Genomic DNA, 6,550 nt, shown 5'->3' with positions numbered 1-6,550 from the left:
ATTCACAGACCTGTACCCCTGAAACAAATAATACATTATATGTTAATTTTAAAAAGAAGAATTAGTAAATAAAATTTGGTATATACATACATGAAAAATGATTCAGCTTTAAACAGGAAAATGGTGATGTTTATGACACCTATATTAAAATCAAAATAAGGGGTAATAGGTGGCTCAGTTGATGGGGCACCAGACTCTTGATTTTGCCTCCAGTGGTGATCTCAGTGTAATGAGGTCGAGCCCCATTAGGCTCTAGGCTCAGAGGGGGTCTGCTTGAGATTCTTTCTCTCTCTCTCTTTCTCTCTCTCAAATATATAAATAAATCATTAAGGATGCCTGGGTGGCTCAGTCAGGTAAGTGTCTAACTTTGGCTCAGGTCATGATCTCAGGGTCCTGGGATGGAGCCCCGAGTCCAGCTCCACGTTCTATAGGGAGTTTGTTTGTCCCTCTGCTGCCCACTGACTTGTGCACAAACACACAGTGTCTTTCTCAAATAAATAAATCAAATATTTATAAATAAATAAATAAATCTTATAAAAAGTAAAATTGAAATAATACAGAGAAGATTAACATGGTCCCTGGGCAAGGAAAACACACACATTTGTTAAGTATTCCATGTTTTTTGTAACATTGTATGCCAGCTATACTCAAATTGAAATTAAATAAATAAATAAGATGACAATTCTGATACATGTTTCAACATGGATGACACTTGACAACAGAGGCGCCTGGGTGGCTCAGACAGATGAATGTCTGCCTTTGGCTCGGGTCATGACCCCAGGGTCCTGGGATCTACCCCTGTGTTGGGCTCCCTGCTCAGCATGGAGCCTGTTCCACCCTCTCACTCTGCCCACCCCCATCCATGTTCTCGCTCTCAGATAAATAAATAAAATCTTTAAAAATAAAAATTAAAAGAAAGACACTTGAAGACATTATGCTAAATAAAATAAACTAGTCACAAAAGGATAAATACCGTTATGATTCCACTTATGTGAGAGATTTAGGGTAGTCAAATAGGTAGAGACAGAAAATAAAATGGTGGCTGTCCGGGGGGTTAACAAAGGGTTTGAGGGGAGGGCCGTAGGAAGTTATTGTTTAATGAGTACAGAATTGTTGGGGAGATTTTTTTAAGTGTTTTGTTTTTTTTTTTTTAAGTAATCTCCAACATGGGGCTCGAACCCACAATACCGAGATTAAGAGTTGCTTGCTCTACCAATTGAGCCAGCCAGTCAGTGCTCCAGGTGTGCAGTTCTAGTTTTCCAAGATGAAAAAAGCTCTAGAGATGGATGGCTATGACAGTTGTAGAACAATGTAAATGTACTTAACACCGCTGAACTATATACTTTAAAATGGCTAAAATGGTAAATTTTATGTAATGCATATTTTACCACAATTGAAAAGAAAATGGCTTCACCCCATGCTGCACCCTTAGCCACATTAAGATCTGGCACAGATCAAATGTTAGTGAAGTTAAATCTGCTGCAATCATCGGCACAAGAGTTTTGAGGGTCTTGGGGTAAGAATAAGCATATTTCACACGTGGGAAAAATGTGAATAATTTGTCACCAGAGCAGGACTTTGATAAACTACAAAAATGAAAAATGGCCACAGGTTCTTCTCATAGCTGAATGTATGTCCTTTTACTAAGTGACTTTGCAGTTTCTTCCATAAACAGTTGGAGTCCATTTTGCTCCCTTTTGAATCTAAGCTTGGTCACGTGGCTTGCTTTGGCCAACAGGACACTAGCACAGGCGAATTAAGCAGAGGCTTGAAAAATGCTTCTGTATTGGAGCTTGCTTTCTCTCACTGCTGATAGTGCTGTAACCACAAAAAAGTTCAGGGGAGCCCCCTTGAAGATAAGTAGAGACCCAGCCACCCCAGCGGTCTCAGCTGAGGCTTGGGACATATGAGGGGGACTATTCTGGACCATTCAGTCTGGCTCAGACTAGAACACCCATAGCCCACCTATTACCTCGTGAGAAACAATAAATGCTTTACATTTTAAGCCACTAAGTTTGGATGATTTGTTATTTAGCAAAAGCTAACCCATACAGGATGGTTTTAGAGTTGTCAAAATGAGTTGGTGGGGGCCCAATTTGCTCAATGTCCAGCGACTCACACACGCAGTCCTGCACAATGAAGAATTATTCCACCCAATTCCCCCCGACGGAAGAACACTGGAACCATGCTTAAGCTTGTCACATCACTTGGAAGAGAGAGGAGTTAAAAGAAATTGATCATTATGGAGAGCCTTATCTGTATGAGACATTTTACGTGCACTAGTTAATTGATTCTACTCAACAAGTTCTTCTTGGTTATCCCCACTTAACAGATAAAAAAACTGAGACTCAGAGGGTTACTTGGTTTTCTCCTGTCACATAGCTAATAGATAGCAGTACCAGGATACAAACCCACGTCGGTCAAAGGTCAGCTCAGAGAAGCCTTCCCTGACCACCTACTCTCGGGTGCCCTCCACACTTAACGCTATCACTTGTTATTATATTACTTTTACTCGTTTTGTAGCATTCCTCTCTATTATCAGACTGTTCACTTACTTGTTGTCATAAGCCTCCTACCAGAATAACTCCCACAGCAGCACGGCTTTGTGGGATTTACCCACCACTGCATCTCCAGCACCTTCTCTCTCCTGAAAGAAAAGACACTCAGCAAATTATTGTTGAATGAATGGAGTAAATGAATGGCTTTCCATGCAATCCAGATGCCTAGGTCTCAGGCAGCTGGTTTCTCTCAGCTTCTGTTCCTGTTGGTATCAGCTCTGTTTTCCCCTCCACTGGCTCTGATTCATGTGGCCCAGTCTGAGACTTCCGCCATGATGAGGGCAACTTCAGAAATCCTCTAATAGGCCCTCTTCATTCTCCAAATAGGAAAAAAAAAAAAAAAAGAGGTTCATTTATGTCTCCTCAGGGATGTCCCTTCTCAAGCCACACAGTGGTCTCCACACCTTTTTGCGTTCTGGCACCTGTGCACTCAACCTTCGCATGTAGAGAACAAGCCTGCTTCACTGGGTTGCTCTGTGGATGATATAAAATAATGTGATTTTCTTAAATCCCACCAACTTCCAGGATGACAATCAAATGGCATTACAAGATCAAAGATCATAGCCTTGGACCTGAAAGGACTTTAGTAGGCTAACTCAGGCTCTTAAAAAAAAAAAAAGAAAACCAACAACTGAGAGCTCTTGATGTGAACACTTGCTGTATCAACAAATTCTCTCTCAACGATGTATGATCATGATAATTACAGACAAGACAAGGATGGTTATCTTTCGCTGTGTAACAGGCCCCCTCAACGCTCAGTGGCTTAAGTCAACCATGACTTACGATTCTTCATGATTCTGTTGGCTGTGTAGTTCTTCTGCTGATTTCACCTGAGCTCGTCCATGTAGCTGCGTTCAGCGAGTGGGTGTGCTGGGGGCTGGGCTCAGTAGGAATTGCTGAGACATCTGGGCCCCTCTCCTCCTGCTCTTTCATCCCAGGCTTCTTGGTGGCCTGAGATTCCAGAGGACAAAGGTGGAAGCCACCAAGCTTTTCGAGGCCTACATTGTAGAACTTGCCCAACAGCACTCTCACCACATCACACCTGTCCCAGTAAGTCACAAAGGCCAACCTGACATTACAGGGGCTGGAGAATGGATTCTGCTTCTGGATGGGAGCAGCAAAATCACATTACAGAGGGCTGTGCATTCTGGCATGGGCCAAACTTGTGACCGTTGAGAAAACTGTTGGGATTCCACATTATATTATCTTCATAGCTCAGATAAATGTGTTGTTAATGATAAGACCCCGATGTTTCAAGCATGAAGGAAAGCAATATTCAAATCAATCAGATAGCTTTGTTATAAAAAATTTTTATAAAACATACTCTCAGTCAGCTTTTTTTTTTTTTTTTAATTTGACAGAGAGAGAGATCACAAGTAGGCAGAGAGACGGGCAGACAGACTGTGGGAAGCAGGCTCCCTGCTGAGCAGAGAGCCTGACGCAGGGCTCCATCCCAGGACTCGAGATGGTGACCTGAACCAAGGGCAGAGGCTTAACCCACTGAGCCACCCAGGTGCCCCTCAGACAACATTTTTTATAAGATTGTTATAAAGATCTACAAATCTTTATCCTTCCCTTTGCACACCCACACCCCAGTCCTTCTCCCTTGCCACTAGCCATTCAGTTTCTCGTTCGTTTTTCATGGAAAAACTTTCCTTCCTCTTTCTACTTCGTTATGGCAGCACTTTCAACAGCAGTATAGCTTGGCAGCTCCCCTCAGTTTCCTACTTATTTTGGCCAATTGCCACCTAGAATATTATGTCCCCTGAGACACGCTGTCAAAGGCAACACTCCTGAAACTGCCTATTGCTTTTTTTTTTTTTCCACACTATTGGGAAGAGCAACACTCCCACAGGGCAAAGCAATCTCCTGCAAATGCAGGAGGAGAGAAAACCTGGGGAAGAGCTAGGCTCTGACACGCAGCTTCTGGTAAAGTCTACAGAACTCCTTTTAAACAGCCAGGTGGCCATTAACTTTTAATGGGGACTTTTTTGTTGCTCAATGATTTTTGGAACTAACAGGCATCTTGTAAGAACTACTAACACTTACACTTATTCAGAGGACTGTTCCTCAATGTTTTTCTTCATTGGCAAAATAAATGCAAACTTCTTCCTTCGTCTATTTTTAACCAGTTGTTACAGAATTTGGACTGGCTCATTTCAAGTCCCAAATTACAAAAATCGTGGAAGAAAACATCTGTTTGTACGTGTCTTGAAAATATTGGTATCTGCCATTTATAGACAAAAAAAATTAATCGGTGGCAAGTCAAGAATAAGAAAACAAGGGGTGCCTGGGTGGTTCAGTGGGTTAAACCTATGTCTTCTGCTCGGGTCATGTTCTCAGGGTCCTGGGATCGAGCCCTGCATTGGACTCTCTACTCAGCAGGGAGCCTGCTTCTCCCTCTCTCTCTGCCTGCCTCTCTGCCTACTTGTGATCTCTTCCTCTCTGGCAAATAAACAAAATCTTTTTAAAGAAAGAAAGAATAAGAAAAAGATTAACTAAAGTAAGCAAGCTTTCGGGGCACCTGGGTGGCTCAGTGGGTTAAGCCTCTGACTTTCGTTCAGGTCATGATCTCAGGGTCATGGGATCAAGCCCCGCATCTGGCTCTCTGCTCAGCAGGGGACTTGCTTCCCCCTCCCCTCTGCCTGCCTCTCTGCCTACTTGTGATCTCTCTCTCTCTGTCAAATAAATAAATAAAATATTTTAAATAAATAAGTAGAGTAAATAAGCTTTCTGAGTTGTCCATAAATACTTCTAAATCTGAATTACTATTCTTGTCAAAACATTACTTCTAAGATTTTATGATTACTGTATTCTGTACTGTTAACTTAGCTAATAACATCTGTTCACAAGTAAATAAAGCAAAATACGTAGAGGGAGAAATTGCGCTAAATAATAAGCTGACCAGTTTTCTGCTCCAAATAAAAAGTAATCAAAAACAGGTTTCTATAACAAATTTAAAACAATTTCAATTTATTTTAATTTTTCTATTGTCTAATATTCTATATCTCATTAGTAATTTTTAAATTCGTATAATGTACAATTATTCAATGAAAGCTATAAAATATTTTCATATAAGAAACATATCAGGAGTTCCAGTCAATTTTATTTATGAAAGATCATTGTGTTTATGTATATAAATCCACATGTGTATTATGAATTTATTTGAAACCTTCCTATATTTAATAAACTATGAACTTTTGGATGACATGCACATTTTTCTCATTCCTCTTAATATACTGGATATAATTGTTCATCTAAGATACAGTTGATTTTCTTTTTTGTGGTTGTTGTTTAGATTTTTATTTATGTAGTCAGATACTAACTTTTAAGCTTTTGGATATAATGTCTGTCTGATATATCACTTCTTCCAAGGGTTTCTCCAGAGCACTATAAATCTATAATGAGAAGGAAGTATGGGCAAGTAAGTACAAAAAAATGTCCAGAGAAGAATCCTGCCTTAAGATTGCACACAATTGAGTATTTCACATGTTAAGTTATTTCTATTATGCTATCTACAAAGGGACAAGCATTAAGTTTTCACTTACCCTGATGACCTAATTTAGGCTTGTTTCAGATTTATGAGGACTATAAAATTAGAAAACCTTCATTAAAAAAAAATTAAGACCCTCTGGATGGTTTCCCGAAGCACATCTAGCATTACTTAAGACTTTATCATTTCAGCTAGTTGGATGCATCATATCTACGTTCCGAGCCAGGTCTGTAAGAGTTCTGTGACTGACGCCTAATGGAACCAATTTTCACTCTGGCAGAACAAATTCAAGTTCTAATACTAACTTGTATTCCAGTCTTCTTTGGATGCCAGGAATCAGACCCTTTAAGAAGAAAATGTATCAGAGCATCTGCTTATTATGTGATATTCTATTTATTTCATCTAAACAGCTGGCAGGAACAATGGACAAAAGTCAAATCTAAAATAAGAAACAAGTCATTTTTTTAATTACTGAATTTGCTTTATTCTTGGTTTAACC

General features: G+C 40.0%; 1 non-coding gene across 1 annotated transcript; it reads left to right on the top strand.

Annotated features, from left to right (window-relative positions):
* Positions 1–520: 520 nt before the first annotated feature.
* On the top strand, positions 521–623 carry LOC132020997 (U6 spliceosomal RNA). The gene has a single exon (XR_009405185.1). It is a non-coding gene; the product is annotated as a U6 spliceosomal RNA (small nuclear RNA).
* Positions 624–6,550: the final 5,927 nt, after the last annotated feature.

Source organism: Mustela nigripes, chromosome 6 (assembly GCF_022355385.1).
Source record: "Mustela nigripes isolate SB6536 chromosome 6, MUSNIG.SB6536, whole genome shotgun sequence".
Lineage (NCBI taxonomy): Eukaryota > Metazoa > Chordata > Mammalia > Carnivora > Mustelidae > Mustela > Mustela nigripes.
The sequence above is the reverse complement of the archived record's forward strand: the minus strand, read 5'-3'. Positions and strand labels throughout refer to the sequence as shown.